The sequence below is a fragment of the Nomascus leucogenys genome, chromosome 15 (genome assembly GCF_006542625.1).
Source record: "Nomascus leucogenys isolate Asia chromosome 15, Asia_NLE_v1, whole genome shotgun sequence".
Classification (NCBI taxonomy): Eukaryota; Metazoa; Chordata; class Mammalia; order Primates; family Hylobatidae; genus Nomascus; species Nomascus leucogenys.
The window spans coordinates 106,453,959-106,471,021 of NC_044395.1; the positions used below are offsets into that span (position 1 = coordinate 106,453,959).

General features: G+C 45.1%; 1 protein-coding gene across 6 annotated transcripts in view; it reads right to left on the reverse strand.

The window, feature by feature from the left end:
- AMBRA1 (autophagy and beclin 1 regulator 1) overlaps positions 1-12,076 on the reverse strand; it is a 201,094-nt gene extending 189,018 nt beyond the window's left edge. For 5 of the 6 annotated variants that reach the window (XM_030829132.1, XM_030829131.1, XM_030829130.1 and 2 more), the window contains exon 1: positions 11,828-12,076. The gene's annotated coding sequence lies outside the window, so the exon portion shown is untranslated. Of the gene's footprint in view, positions 1-11,276; positions 11,562-11,827 lie in introns of those variants that run through there. The other variant, XM_030829128.1, reaches the window with a different exon arrangement.
- Between the last annotated feature and the right edge of the window lie 4,987 nt (positions 12,077-17,063).

The window sequence follows — 17,063 nt, forward strand, 5'->3', positions numbered from 1 at the left end:
TGAGGTCTTCATTCCACTCCCCAACTCTAATCCAAATCTGCTCCTCCTCCAATGTTTCCATCTCAGAAACACCACCTTCATCTACCCAGATGCTCAGGCCAAAAATCTGGAATCATACTTGACACCTTCTTCTTCCCACACATCCAATCCATTAAGTCTTGCCTGTCCTAATTCTAAAATATCTACTGAATCTTTCTACTTCTATTTCCACTGCCTACAGTCTAATCCAAACCGTCATCGACTTTTGCCTGGACCACTGTAATACTTCCTAACCACAATTCCCCCATTTCTTCTCTTTCCAAACCCCTCCCAACAATGTACCCACAGTAATGGGGTGTTGCTGTTGTTATTGTTGTTTTGGAGACAGAGCCTTGCTCTGTCACCCAGCCTGGAGTGCAGTAGCATGGTTTTAGCTCACTGCAGCCTCAACCTCCCCGGACCAGACGATCCTCCTACCTTAGCCTCCTGAGTAGCTGGAAGCACAGGTGTGAGCCACCACACCCAGCTAATTTTTTTGTACTTTTTGTAGAGATGGGATCTCACATGTCACCCATGCTGGTCTCAAACTCCTGAGCTCAAGCAATCCACCTGCCTCAGCCTCCCAAAGTGCTAGGATTACAGGCATGCGCCACTGCGCCCGGCCCCAGAGTAATGTTTTAAAATCATATATAGGCTCATGATACTCAAGCTTAAAACTTTCAAAATCTTCTAATTATACTCAGGATAAAAATCCAAAAGCCGGCCAGGTACAGTGGCTCACACCTGTAATCCCAGGACTTTGGGAGGCCAAAGCAGGTATATCACCTGAGGTCAGAAGTTGAAGACCAGCCTGGCCAACATGGTGAAACCCCGTCGCTACTAAAAATGAAAAAATTAGGCCAGGTGCAGTGGCTCAGACCTGTAATCCCAGCACTTTGGGAGGCCAAGGCAGGCAGATCACGAAGTCAGGAGATGGAGACCATCCTGGCTAACACGTGAAACCCCATCTCTACTAAAAATACAAAAAATTAGCCTGGTGTGGTGGTGGGCGCCTGTAGTCCCAGCTACTTGGGAGGCTAAGGCAGGAGAATGACGTGAGCCCGGGAGGCAGAGCTTGCAGCAAGCCGAGATCGCGCCACTGCACTCCTGCCCGGGTGACAGAGTGAGACTTCTTCTCAATAAATAATTAATTAATTAATTAATTAAAAAATTACCCACGTGTGGTGGCACGTGCCTGTAGTGCCAGCTACTCAGGAGGCTGAGGCAGGAGAATCGCTTGAACCCAGGAGGCGGAAACTGCACTGAGCCGAGACCACACCACTGCACTCCAGCCTGGGCAACAGAGCAAAACTCCGTCAAAAAAACAAAAAAAAATCCAAAAGCCTTGCTGGGTGTGGTAGTTCATGCCTGTAATTTCACCACTATGGGAGGCCAAGGTGGGGAAGGAGCTCTTGAGTCCAGGAGTTTGAGATCAGCCTAGGCAGCATAGTGAGGCTTTGTCTCTACAAATAATCAAAAATTACCTAGGCATGGTGGTGGGTGCCTGTAGTCCCAGCTACTTGGGAAGCTGAGGTGGGAGGATCCTTGAGCCTAGAAGGTCAAGACTACAGTGAGCTATGATCACACCACTGCATGCTAGCCTGGGGAACAGACTCTGTCTCAAAAAAAAAAAAAAAAAAAAAAAAAAAAAAAATCCGAAAGCCTTGACATAGCCCTGCCTAAGTCTCTATCCTCATTCTATGCCTCTTTCCTCCATCCTCTACTGTTCACTGTATTCCAACCATATCAACCTTCTTTCAGTTTCTCAAAAGTGTCAAGTTCTTTCCCATCCTGAGAATTTCATACATGCTATTCCCTTCCCTTTCTATCCTTCTAGTCTCTGCTTAAGTATCACTTCTTCAGAAAAACACTTCTCAAACCTCCAGTTTAATTCAGGTTCCCCTACTATAATCTCTTTTTATTTTTCTGTCATAGGTTTGGCACACACTGCAATTATATGTTTATTGGTATAATTATTTGTTTACTGTCTCTCTTTCCTCTGGACTATAATCTCCATACAGGCATGGACATCTATTTTTCCACTCTAGTCTCACTATATTGACCTAGTGGTTTAAAGTGTTTAGTAGTTGAGAATCAGTATAACTTAGAGGTTAAGAGCAGGGGAATGTGGAGCCAGGTTGTTTGGACTCGAATCCTGGTTCTGCCATTTGCTAGCTATATACCTTGGGCAAATTGCTTAACTTCTCTGTGCCACAACTGCTACATCAATAAAATGAGAAGAGTAAGAGTACTTATGTCATAAGGTTGTTAGTTGGAATGAAAAGAATCAATGCAAAGCGCTTACTACGGTACCTGGCACAAAGCATTCAGTAACGACTGGTTCTGATCAGAACCAATATTTGCTAGACAAACAAAAGTCTGAAAAGGTAAGAATTGAGACGCAGAATCACAATCAAGAAATAGTTCTAAAAGGCCTCACAGGGATATTTCATAACTCAAAAAAAAAAAGCCATAGTACATAATACACAGCATGATGGCATCCTCACCACCCACTGAAGGAATACACATGCAACAAACATTTATCAAACGAATGACTGAAAAATACACACTCTGCTATAATCACTAGAGAGAATTTTTTTTTTTCATTTTTTTGAGACAGGGTCTTGCCATGATGATGCCCAGGATGGAGTGCAGTGGTGTGATCTTGGCTCACTGCAGCCTTGATCTCCTAGGCTCAGGCAGTCCTCCTGCCTCAGCCTCCCAGGTAGCTGGGAATACAGGCATGCACCACCATTTCCAGCTAATTTTAAAAAATTGTTGCTGGGCGCAGTGGCTAACGCCTCAGCTAATCCCAACGCTTTGGGAGGCTGAGACGGGTGGATCACCTGAGGTCACGAGTTCAAGACCAGGCTGGCCAACATGGTGAAACGCTGTCTCTACTAAAAATACAAAAATTAGCTGGATGAGGTGGTGGGTGCTTATAAACCCAGCTACTCAGGAGGCTGAGGCAGGAGAATCACTTGAACCTGGGAGGTAGAGGTTGCAGTAAGCTGAGATCACACCACTCACTGCACTCCAGCCTGGACGACAGAGTGAGACTCTGTCTTAAAAAAAAAAAAAAAAAAAGGCTGGGCATGGTGCCTCACACCTGTAATCCCAGCACTTTGGGAGGCCAAGGCAGGTGGATCATGAGGTCAGGAGATCAAGACCATCCTGGCTAACATGGTGAAAGCCTGACTCTATTAAAAATACAAAAATTAGCCAGGTGTGATGGCACACGCCTGTAGTCCCAGCTATCCAGGAGGCTGAGGCAGGAGGATCGCTTGAACCAAGGAGGCGGAGGTTGCAGTGAGCTGAGATCATGCCACTGCACTCCAGCTTGGGTGACAGAGCAAGACTCCATCTCAAAAACATATATATATATAATCCTAGCTTCCCAAATTGCTGGGTTTAAAGGTGTGGGTCACCACACCAGGCATAAAGACCTTTATAATTGGAAAATAACAATAATTTTTTTTTTTTTTTTGAGATGGAGTTTCACTCTTGTTGCCCAGGCTGGAGTGCGATGGCGTGATCTCAGCTCACCACAAACTCCGCCTCCCCGGTTCAAGCTATTCTCCTGCCTCAGCCTCCTGAGTAGCTGGGATTACAGGCATGCACCACCACACCCAGCTAATTTGTATTTTTAGTAGAGACAGGGTTTCTCCACGTTGGTCAGGCTGGTCATGAACTCCCAACCTCAGGTGATCCACCCGCCTCGGCCTCCCAAAGTGCTGGGATTACAGGTGTGAGCCACCACACCCAGCCGAAAATAATAATGATTTTAAAAACTGGACGCAGTGGCTCACACCTGTAATTCCAGCACTTAGGGAGATCAAGGTGAGCAGATCACTTGAGGCCAGAGTTCAAGACAAGCCTGGCCAACATGGCAAAACCCAGTCTCTACTAAAAGAAATACAAGGCCGGGCGCGGTGGCTCACGCTTGTAATCCCAGCACTTTGGGAGGCCGAGGCGGGCGGATCACGAGGTCAGGAGATCGAGACCACGGTGAAACCCTGTCTCTACTAAAAATACAAAAAATTAGCCGGGCGTGGTGGCGGGCGCCTGTAGTCCCAGCTACTTGGAGAGGCTGAGGCAGGAGAATGGCGTGAACCCGGGAGGCGGAGCTTGCAGTGAGCCGAGATCGCGCCACTGCATTCCAGCCTGGGTGACAGAGCGAGACTCCGTCTCAAAAAAAAAAAAAAAAAAAAAAAAAAAAAAAGAAATACAAAAATTAGCCAGCTGTGGTGGCACACACCTGTAATCCCAGCTACTCGGGAGGCTGAGGCACAAGAATCGCTTGAACCCAGAAGGCAGAGGCTGCAGTGAGCCAAGATTGTGCCACTGCCCCAGAGCAAGACTGTCTCCAAAAAATAATAAAAATAATAATTTTTGAATTAAAAATAAAGATCCATCTTTTTACTTTTTTTTTCCTAGCTAGGATTTGAACCTATATCCTTTTACTTTATTTTGAAGGGTACTGAGGGGAAAGAGGGACATATATGCTGTTTTAACTTCCTATGCCCTATTAAAGTTTTCCCAAAGCATCTAAACTTCAATCTAAGAATCACTATCATGTATTCTTTTGGAAAACTTTATTTTGTTATAATAATAATAACATTGTTACTAACAGCTGGCATATACAGCACCTAGTGCTGTTCTAAATGCTTTACACATATTAACTAATTTAGTTCTTACAACAACTGTATGGTATTTTACAGATGAGGAGAGGCACAGAGAGACTAAGTAACTTGCCCAAGTTGTACAGCTAGTAAGCAGGGGTGCTGGAATTTGAACCAGGCTGCTTGGCTCCAGGAGTTAGTGCGACTATGCTGCTGTCCAAAAGTCTGGGGAGAGATATTTTTCTGTCCTGTTTTCAGTGGTCACCTAGAATAAAATACTCCAATTTTCTCTGCAAATCAAATGTGCTTATTAATCCTCTCCAACTCAGCAAAATTGCAGATGCTTCATTACACTATAGGTATATATACCCATGATCTATTCTAGAGAGCAGAAATAAGTGATGAAATCATGAAATGTGAAATTTGCTTCAGCTCATTTTAAAGAAACACAACTTCAGGTCAGGCACAGTGGCTCCCGCCTGTAATCCCAACATGTTGGGAGACCGAGGTGGGCAGATCACCTGAAGTCAGGAGTTCGAGATCTGCCTGGCCAACACGGTGAAACCCCATCTCTACTCAAAATACAAAAATTAGCCGGACGTGGTTGCACACACCTGTAGTCCCAGCTGCTCGAGAGGCTGAGGCATGAGAATCGCTTGAACCCAGGAGGTGGAGGCTGCAGTGAGCTGAGATTGCACCACTGCACTCCAGCCTGGGCCACGGAGTGAGACCCTGCCACAAAAAAAAAGTAAAAAATTAAACTCATTAGTCAAGCATGCTAGATATTTATAAGTCCTAGTTAACCTTGACTATGTAAAACCCAGTATTATCATACATGAAATATCAGACAAATATTACATGTAGCAATCTTAAATGAAGACTTAGATGGCAGCAGGGAAACTTAAATTTACGCAATCATGATTTGTGATTCCAACCCTTCAAGGGGATTAAGGATGCTATGACTGAAGACTCCAATCCCTGTACATACCCAGGGCTCACCTCCCTCCTTCTTCCCTCTGTCAGCCCTTGTTTATTTCCTTCAGAATACTTGTTTTAGTCTAAATTTCAATATTTATCAAACCTATGCTCCCCATTGGAATAAACTCCATAAGGATAAGAACACCTATGTCTACCTTTGTATCCCAACATCTAATGAGTCTTCAATAAATATGTGCTAGATGAACAAACGTCTTCATAGGTAAAAGTTGAAACACACAGTCACAATCAAGAAATAGCTCCACAACGTCTGACGGGAATATTTCTGACCTCAGAAAAAAACACGGTACCAAAACAACACACAATGAAGAAAGAAAAAAATTTAGGTAGAGAAGTGAAGATTATTAACCCTAAGAGCAGAGGAAGAGACAAAAAATAAGTTAGAAGGAGGACGGGTGCTGTGGCTCATGCATATAATCACAGCACTTTGGCAGGCCAAGTTGGGCAGATCACTTGAGGTCAGGGGTTCAAGACCAGCCTGGCCAACATGGTGAAACCTGGTCTCTACTAAAAATACAAAATTAGCTGGGCATGGTGGCATGCATCTGTAATCCCAGCTACTCAGGAAGCTGAGGAGGGGGAATCACTTGAACCTGGGAGGCGGAGGTTGCAATGAGCTGAGATAGCACAGCTGCACTCCAGCCTGGATGACAGAGCGAGACTCCATCTCAAAAAAAAAAAAAAAAAGAGAAAGTAGCAAGTTGCCCAAGAACTTAAATAACATCTGTTCATTGTTGTAAAATAGCATAGAAGTTAACATCTGAAGAGTACTTTATCCTTTTAAAGCATTTTCACATACTTTTTATCAATGTAATCAACGTAAGTATTATGATGGGCCGGGCACAGTGGCTCATACCTGTACTCCCAGCACTTTGGGAGGCCGAGGCAGGTGGATCACCTGAAGTCAGGAGTTCGACACCAGCCTGACCAACATGGTGAAAACCCGTCTCTACTAAAAAAAAAAAAAAAAAAATACAAAAATTAGCCAGCCACATGCCTGTAGTCCCAGCTACTAGGGAGGCTGAGGCAGGAGAATCGCTTGAACCCAGGAGGCGGAGGATGCAGTGAGCCAAGATCGCGCCATTGCACACTAGATTGGGCAACAAGAGCGAAACTCCATCTCAAAAAAAAAAAAAAAAGTATTATGATGGATGTTTTATTTTTCCATTCTTTAAATACAGACTCAGAAAAGCATTCAAAGCCTTTGATTTGAATCACAGCTCTACTATACCTACTGTGTGATCTTGGTTAAATTATTTACTGTCCCTGAGCTTCAAAAAGAAACAGAAAAATAGTATCTCTATGGGGAAATTAACATCTACTCTAAAGGACTTTTATAAGTATTAAATGAAATAACACACGTAAAGAACATGACACAGTAAATGCTCAATAAAGGACATTAACCTTCCCTACAGCTTCCTTAAATAATTTGTACAAGACTTCTCAGGTAGTAAACCTAGGGCTTAAACCCAGATCTCCTGATTACTTTATCTATTTTCTCCTTACATTACATTGGCAGGCTGCCACATACTACTGGACACATAAATACATTCTGACAATCACTAATCATAAAATTTTTATCCATCAGTAACTAATTTTAGCTGTGCAAAAAAAAAAAAACTGATCATATTAACTTGGGGGAGCTTGAAAAGATAAAATATAAATGACCCCAAACCACAGGACAGGCTGTACCACAGCATTTCTGTACAAACAGAAATTAAGACACTGAAAGCTCTCTCTGAGTTTATGAGGAACAATTGGAGAATGAAACAAGAATGACTATGATTAAAGGAACTTAAGTTTTTTGGGGGTAAACCAAACCACTGGGCAAAAAAATGAGGATTCTACTCCAAAATAACTCCATCAAGGCTGAGGCATATCTTAGAAAAAGACACCTCTCTGTGCTAACAACAAAACATTTTCTCTTATTCCTTTAAGAGTGAGATAAATTGGAAGAGTGAGAGAAATTGTCAACTTTTTTTTTTTTTTTGAGACGGAGTCTCGCTCTGTCGCCCAGGCTGGAGTGCAGTGGTGCTAACTCGGCTCACTGCAAGCTCCGCCTTCCGGGTTCACGCCATCTCCTGCTTCAGCCTCCCAAGTAACTGGGGACTACAGGCACCCACCACCATTCCCCACTAATTTTTTTTGTATTTTTTAGTAGAGACGGGGTTTCACCGTGTTAGCCAGGATGGTCTCGATCTTCTGACCTCATGATCCACCCACCTCAGCCTCCCAAAGTGGTGGGATTACAGGCGTGAGCCACCATGCCCGGCCTAGAAATTGTCAACTTAAACAGACAACATTCACCAATATGCTTGAGGACTATAATGTTTGGATTGGATATTAATAAGCACCATAAAGTTACATGATCAAAACAAAAGTTTTATAAGTTTCCTAACACATATTGAAAATATTGTGAAAGTTATACAGTATAAAAATGTATGGCCGGGCGCGGTGGCTCATGCCTGAGCACTTTGGGAGGCCAAGGTGGGCAGATCACAAGGTCAGGAGATAGAGACCATCCTGGCCAACATGGTGAAACCCCGTTTCTACTAAAATACAAAAAATTAGCTGGGTGTGGTGGTGCACACCTGTAGTCCCAGCTACTCGAGAGGCTGAGGCACGGGAATCGCTTGAACCCAGGAGGCAGAGGTTGCAGTGAGCCAAGATTGCGCCACTGCCTGCAGCCTGGCGACAGAGAAAGACTCCATCTCAAAAAAAAATAAATTAAAAAAAATGTAAGCCAGGTGCATGCACCTGTAGTTCCAGCTACTGGGGAGGGCTACTCGAGCCCAGGAGTTTGAGTCCAGCCTGAGCAACATAGGAAGACCTCATCTCTTAAAAAAAAAAAAAATTAAATTAAATTACTACTTTATTAATAAAAATAATTGTTTTCTAATGATATACATAACTAATCTTTTTCAAGTGATATACATAACTCTGTTCCAGCTCAAGTTCTAGAAATTCAAATCTTTAATCATCTCCAAGAACTTTCTTACTAAAAGACAGAATTCAGTCACATTCCAAACCCGTCCAGTTTTTAAAGCAAATGTCAAAAGAGAACCCAATCTAACACTGACAGAACACCACAAGATTGAACCAAGTAAGTTAAAAGCTGAGTGAAAATACAAAAAATTAGCCGGGCATGGTGGCACATGCCTGTAATCCCAGCTATGCGGGAGGGCTGAGGCAGGAGAATTGCTTGAATCCGGGAAGTGGAGGTTGCAGTGAACTGAGATCGTGCCACTGCACTCCAGCCTGGGCAACAGAGTGAGACTCCAGCTCCAAAAAAAAAAAAAAAAGAAAGAAAGAAAGAAAGAAAAAAAAAAGAAAAAGAAAAAAAGCTGAGTGAACTTCTATCACAAAGCATGGGATAAGCTGATTAAGTTGATAAGCTCTATCCCTGTAACCTCCCATCATCACCACCAAATTTCTTGGCCTCAATTCAACTTAAGCCTCTGCCAATTATTTCCTGCAGAAACGTAATAAAATATTCCTAAGATTGCTTCATGACACTCACAGCAATTTCCATTTGTTACTTAGCATTCATTAGGAGCCAATGAGACAGTCCTTGTAACTCTAAATTCTACGCAGAACTTATCAATTCCCAGTGGACAATGTTGCTTTCTTCTCTACATTCTTTACTCTGATATACATTCTCTTCTACCATAAAAACTTTTTCAAAAATGCACATTCTTAGCTTAACTTCCCAATCTAGATTCTCCATAAAGATAGTCTGGTGGTTCTTCATTAATCCCTTTCTGGGAGCACTGAGGTCGTGTAACTAGGAAATTGCTTATGATTAAGGGCCCTTCATTTAAATGTTGCTGACCTCACACAAAAAATTAAAGGTACAGTAATCTTTCCAAAACTCATATGAGAATACTAAAATAGTGGGAGAATGTGGCCTTGTACAGTTTCCACTCAAGGATTAGGAACTGAATCTCTACACCCTTAAAAACCACTGTCTTGGCCAGGCGCGGTGGCTCACACCTGTAATCCCAGCACTTTGGGAGGCCAAGGCAGGTGGATCACGAGGTCAGGGGTTCAAGACCAGCCTGGCCAAGATGGTGAAACCCCGTCTCTACTAAAAATACAATAAATTAGCTGGGCGTGGTGGCGGCGCCTGTAATCCCAGCTACTCGGGAGGCTGAGGCAGACAATTACTTGAACCTGGGAGGTGGAGAAGGTTGCAGTGAGCCGAGATCGCGCCACTGCACTCCAGCATGGGGGACAAAACAAGACTCCGTCTCAAAAAATATACACACACACACACAAAAACACTCTCCTACTGATTCTACATACTTTGGAAACTTATCCAACCCAGAATGACCTCAAGACTGATTTTTTTTTTTTTTTTTTTTTGAAACGGAGTTTCACTCTTGTTGCCCAGACTGGAGTGCAACGGCGCGATCTCGGCTCACCGCAACCTCCGCCTCCCGGGTTCAAGTGATTCTCCTGCCTCAGCCTTCTAAATAGCTGAGATTACAGGCATGCGCCACCACGCCCGGCTAATTTTGTATTTTTAGGTTTCTCCACGTTGGTCAGGCTGGTCTCGAATTTCCGACCTCAGGTGATCCACCTGCCTTGGCCTCCCAAAGTGCTGGGATTACAGGAGTGAGCCACCGCGCCCGGCAGGCTGAATTTTCTTTTTTCCCAACAATGAAGTGACACAAATTAGGATCGTGACACTGAATGCGATGAAAATAAGAGACTTAGTCCCCAAACTTTCCAAGCTGGGAAGGAAAAAGGAACCACAAAGGAGTTCCCAAAGCGTTAACCTTTCATTTAAATATCTCAATATTTGAATGATTTCTACACACAGCCTTTTTAAGCTTTTGTATGTGCAGTGACCAAACTATTAATCAAATACAACAAAACTGGATGGGTGCGGTGGATGCCTGTAATTCCAGCACTTTGAGAGGCCGACGTGGACGAATCACTTGAGGCCAGGAGTTCAAGACCAGCCTGGCCAACATGATGAAACCCCGTCTTTACTACAAATACAAAAATTAGCCGAGTGTGGTGGCGTGCGCCTGTAGTTCTAGCTACTTGGGAGTCTGAGGCAGGGGAATCGGTTGAACCCGGGAGGCAGAGGTTGTAGTGAGCCAAGATCGCGCCACTGCACTCCAGTTTGGGTGACAGAGCGAGACTGTCTTTAAAAAAAAGAAAGGGACAGACTCCTTGGGTTTCCTCTGGATACTCCCCAGAAAGCAGACCCTCACAGGACAAGCGTTTGCCTTCAAAGTCTTGACCACCCTCTACTAGACTCTAACCTCTAACCACAAACACCATGGTTGTAAGATTTCCAAAGAGGCTGGGGAGGAGGATAAATCAACCAGGAAACAATGTAGACAACAAGGTTATCAGGAAACAAAGTAGACAACAAGGTTATCAAGAAACAAAAAGAAACCGTCATTGCTACACTAGTTAAAATGATACAGACTTTGAAAAGCAAAACAGCCAAGAAACCACATGGTTCCTTTACTTCTGAAGCCTCTAGTGACAGGATCTATATTCCTAACAGTCTATATTCCTAGGAAAAGAGGGATCACAGACGATCAAATAACAACTCACTGTTTTCATAACTTGACTGGTAACTGGGGGGAAGGGAATTGGTAAACGACAAAAGTGACTTACAGTGCATTTAATGATCTGTTTGGTATATGTGGGGAAGTCACGTCCCAGACATCAGCCTCAGTTTACCCACCCAGAAAAAGGCGAGAACATAACACTTCGCTCAGAGGAGCCAAAGGGACTTGTTCCATACGCCTCCACCTACTCAAAGGTCCCTTCAAAGGCTGGACTCAGTAGGGGTCCCCAGTGCAATTGAGGCATGACACTCGGAGACTTCGGGTGGGGGGGGGAAGGAGAAAGGAAGGAGGATCAAAGTGCGCAGAGCTCTATCGGTTCCTGGAAAGCCATTTTCCCCACACACTGGGGGTGCCCTAGACCCAACATCTCCTCCCTTAAGAACCAAACCGGGAAGCCCCAGCATCTCTCCCTCCTTCCGGCTTCTCCCTCGGTTCTGGGCTGCCTCTCGGGCCGCGCCCCTCAACGCAGTCCGGTAGCCCCTCCTCCGGCAGTGTCACGGCGGCCGGCCAGCCTGCCCACCCGCCGGCGCCAAGGTCTTCTCAACCCCGCGGCGGAAGGATGCCGGGCTGGGCCTCCCAGGCTCCTCCTGGGCCTACCTGCAAGGCAGACGGGAGCTCGGTTTGCAGTCCAGCGGACAGGCTGAGCCACAGGGAAAAAGAAAGAGGAGGCAGGAATAAAGCAAGGGGTCCGTTCTACCGACCGGCAGGGGAAGGCGGCTTGAGCGCGGGGCCTCGCGGATAACTCAGCCCTCGACCGGCGCCGCCGCCGCTGCTCAGCGAGACATCAAGCAAGAAGACGGCGCAAAAGATCACCGAATACAAGAACGCCCCAGACATCAAAGGAGGAACGCCCAAGCAATCGTTCAAGGAACTAGAGCCGAGCGCCGAAAAACAGCTCAACTCCTACTCAAGGTCCGGCTCCTGTCCGAGGCATAAATAAACAAACCCAGATCATAAGCCACGGGTTAAAAAAGAGTCTGCGCTTCTGCCATTTTCTGTGGGTCGCCGGCTGTTAAGGTTCTTTAGAGAACTGGAGTTTCTCGTGAATGTGTTGAAGATCAAATCATAGCGCAATAACACTTGTTGTCTAACTATAGTCCCGCGACTGTTCTATGGAACACTCTTTATCCCAGTTGAGCAAATTACTTAACCTCATTTGACCCTTAGTTTCCTAACAGAGCAGTGAGGGGAATTAAAAATCATAGAGACAGAAAACGAGAGAGAATTCAGGCTGAGGAACAAAATGAACAGTCTACGTAAAAACTCCAGTTTAGCCCCCACAAAGCATGACCAAAAGAAGCTGGGAAAACCCAGAATTATGTACCCTGACCTTAAGGCAGGGGGAAAAAAAGTACACGGATTGCTTTTCTCTTTTATTTTCTTCCAAAGGCCTAGAGCCACAGGTGTGCTTCTTATATAATAAGCAAAAGTCTCTTTGGGTTCAGAACCTGATAAAGTGTTGACATTTTCATCATCACAACAATGGCTTTTTTCTGTAGTCTCTTAGTTGATAAATGAATATGCTCAGCACAAATATGGATGAATATGTACATCCTAGATATGATTCAATAAATCACAAAGATCACTGCAAGTATGGTTACCAAGTGTGAGCAATCAGTCTACCTTACCTCCTCCTAGGGAGGCTTACATCCTTCCCCACTACTCAGAGAGGAAGGGTGTAAAAAGGCAACAAGATAGTCCCAGTTTGGTTGGGCGCAGCGGCTCAAGTCCATAATTCCAGCACTTTAGGAGACGAGGCTGGTGGATTGCTTTGAGCCCAGGAGTTCAAGACCAGCCTGGGCAACATGGTGAGACTCCAGTCTGTATAAAAAAAAAAAATACAAAAAGTTAGCCGGTCCTGGTGGCTCCCGCCTGTAGGCCCAGCTACTCAGGAGGCTAAGATGAAAGGATATCCTGAGCCCGGGAGGTGGAGGCTGCAATGAGCCATGATCACACCATTGCACTCCAGCCTGATCTATGGAGCAAGACCCTATCTTAAATTTTTTTTTTTTTTTAATGCCGGGCGCAGTGGCTCACGCCTGTAAGCCCAGGACTTTGGGAGGCCGAGGCAGGTGGATCACGAGGTCAGGAGTTTGAGACCAGCCTGGTCAAGATGGTGAAACCCCGTCTCTACTAAAAATACAAAAATTAGCCGGTCATGGTGGTGGGCACCTGTAATCCCAGCTATTCGGGAGGCTGAGGCAGGAGAATCGCTTGAACCCAGGAGGCGGAGGTTGCAGTGAGCAGAGATCGTGCCACTGCACTCCAGCCTGGGCGACAGAGCAAGATTCCGTTTCAAAAAAAAAAAAAAAAAAGTCCCAGCCTTTAAAGACTTTAATTAAACTCAAAAGAGCACATCCTTACAGTATTCGCCTTTTTTAAATAATGTATTGGCATTTTACAAAAATCTCCTCAAAGTCTTTTAAAATACTGGCCAGGCCGGGCGCGGTGGCTCACACCTGTAATCCCAGCACTTTGGGAGGCCGAGGAGGGCGGTTCATGAGGTCAGGAGATTGAGACCATCCTGGCTAATGCGGTGAAACCCCGTCTCTACTAAAAATACAAAAAATTAGCCGTGCGTGGTGGCGGGCGCCTGTAGTCCCAGCTACTCGGAGGCTGAGGCAGGAGAATGGCGGGAACCCGGGAGGCGGAGCTTGCAGTGAGCCGAGATCGCGCCACTGCACTCCAGCCTGGTGACAGAGCGAGACTCTGTCTCAAAAAAAAAAAAAAAAAAGCTTCCTTCTTGGAGAGGCTTGTGGAGCATAGCTATAGCCCTCATTCAAATTTGACTCAGATAACTACATTGTTTTTGTTTGTTTGTTTTTTGAGCCACCACGCACGGCTAATTTTTTGTATTTTTAGTAGAGACGGGGTTTCACCGTGGTCTCGATCTCCTGACCTCGTGATCCGCTCGCCTCGGCCTCCCAAAGTGCTGGGATTACAAGCGTGAGCCACCGCGCCCGGCCATGCCCAGCTAATTTTTTTGTATTTTTAGTAGGGACGGGGTTTCACCGTGTTAGCCAGGATGGTCTCAATCTCCTGACCTCGCGATCCACCCACCTTGGCCTCCCGAAGTGCTGGAATTAAAGGCTTGAGCCACCGTGCCCGGCCAACTACATTGTTTTGAAACCTTGATTGCAGTGGAAAAAAACTAAAGAAACTAATTTCACTGCTGTAAGACATTTTCCTTTTTTCAAAAGCTGGAGACTTTTGAGTAAAACACCTGAAAGTTTGGCAAAGATTTATCTAAAATCATCATCTGAAAATGGCGATATTTGCAATGCTGAGTCGGCTGCTTTGTGAGACCATGGAAAGGGTGGCTTATTCTATGGGCAGAGTTGCACCTTTACAGATAAATTTCCTTCAGAGAACTGTTCTTTTTAAATGTATATGTATATATATGGACTTAAGCTTCAGTTTGACAGCAAACTACTGCATGTTCTTATGGAAATGTTTATTTGGACTGAAGAGTGGATCACAAGAGATCAGGAGTTGAAACCATCAACCTTGCGGGAATCTCCTCACACGAGAGGAAAAACTGTAAAAAAGAAACAAGGCCAGCAGAAGTGAAGATCATCCTGGGCTGTACCCCTGATGTTCCTTATATTGATGTTAAGACTCAAGAACTCATTATGGTGTTGACTGTTGATCACTGAATTCTGGTAGGACTCTCCTCATGGAGCCACTCCCCTGAGGTAGGATGGAGCTTCCCTGAAGTAGGATAACCAGTCTTAGCTTTGCCCAGGACTGAGGGGTTTCCCTGAACATGGGACTTTGAGTGTTAAAACTGTGACAGCCATGGGCAATCTGGGACAGTTCACTCCTAAGCATGGACCTTGCCCCTGTCAATCACATGGAAAAAACTTTGGAAAGACTAAACCAACAAGAGGCCAGGTGTGGCAGCTCACACCTGTACTCTCAGCACTTTGGAAGTCCAGGGTGGGAGGATAGGTTAACTCCAGGAGTTTGAGACCAGCCTGGGCAACATAGTGAGACCCTGTCTCTAAAAAACAAATTTTTTTTTTTAATTAGCAGGGAGTGGTGGCATACACTGGCAATCCCCGATGCTCGGGAGGCTGGGGCAGGAGGCTCACTTGAACCCAGGAGGTCGAGTCTGCAGTGTGTCATGATCACACCACTGTACTCCTGTCTGGGCAACAGAGACAGTGAAATGCTGCCTCAAAAAAAAAAAAAAGAGGATGAGGATGGGACACACTTGCCTAGGAGACTTCCCCGGAATGAAGGGTGAAGGAGGGAGGGGAGAGAACAGGGAATTAGAGACTGTTCCTTATCTTGGCTCTGGGTTCTGAGAAACATGCCTCTACCACACACTCGGTGGTAGAAATCAGGTTTGAACCTAGCGTGAGATAATTCTGTAATAGTACCATGAGTCATCTTATTAGGAAGTGCAGAAAGACCAGTCAGGCCTTGAACAGCTGAAATGGTAAGCCAGTTGTCAATTCTGCCATTGCAATTCTGTTCTGTTCTTTTCTAGCCTGTTCTTTTTGTGCTGTGGGGTAATGTATACACTTGATGATGGAATGGTAAAGGTAGTAGTATAGTGTTGTAGGAGCAGCCCAGCGAAGGAGAGAGAGCCCAGAACAGCAGGAAACTGCTGGCCGTAGAATGATAGAAGGCTCTCCCTTCTTTGGAATTATTTCTATAAGATAAATCTCCAGTGATGAAATTTATCAATAGATCAAAATGTATGAATATTTTAAGGCTCTAGAATGACAAAGAAATCAGCCCGTCTATAAAAGACAACATAAAGATTAGAGAAAGTTAACATGTCAACAGAATAATAGATCCTTAATGTTTTGCTGGGCAAACAGGGAGGCCCCTTTTTGAAATTTGCTAATTTATGATTTCGAAGTCTAATCTCCTTTCTCCTGTTCAGTATCCAGAGATCTAATTTCTTCTACTTTACAATCACAAGAGGCCTTCAGTTGTAGTCATTTTTTTTTTCTCTTTTTTTTTTTGGAGTTTTGCTCTTGTTGCTGGAGTTGCAATGACATGATCTCAGCTCACTGCAATCTCTGCCTCCCAGGTTTAAGTGATTCTTCTGCCTCAGCCTCCCTAGTAACTGGGATGACAGGCACCTACCACCATGCCCAGCTAATTTTTGTACTTTTAGTAGAGACGGGGTTTCACCATGTTGGCCAGGATGGTCTCGATCTCTTGACCTTGTGATCCGCCCACCTCGGCCTCCCAAAGTGCTGGGATTACAGGCGTGAGCCACTGTGCCCAGCCTGTAGTCATGTTAAAAAAAAAAAAAGTTTAGGCTGGGCACGGTACTTTATGCCTGTAATCCCTATAATCTCAGAGCGCTTCAAGAGGCCAAGGCAGGAGGATTGCTTGAGGCCAGGAATTCAAGACCAGCCCGAGCAACATAGTTAGACCCTGTCTGTACCAAAAAAAAAAATTAGCCAGGCATGCTAGTGCACACTTCTAGTCCTAGCTACTTGGGAGGCTGAGGTGGGAGGATCACTTGAGCCCAAGAGTTCGAGGCTGCAATAAGCTACAATCACACCACTGCACTCCAGTCTGGGTGAGAGAGTGAGACCCTATCTCTACAAAAGTTAATTTAAAAAAATTCATGGCCGGGCGCGGTGACTCACACCTGTAATCCCAGCACTTTGAGAGGCCGAGGCGGACGGATCACAAGGTCAGGAGATCGAGACCATCCTGGCCAACATGGTGAAACCCTGTCTCTACTAAAAATACAAAAATTAGCTGGGCACGGTGGCACGTGCCTGTAATCCTAGCTACCCAGGAAGCTGAGGCAGGAGAATAGCTCGAACCAGGGAGGCGGAGGTTGCAGTGAGCTGAGATC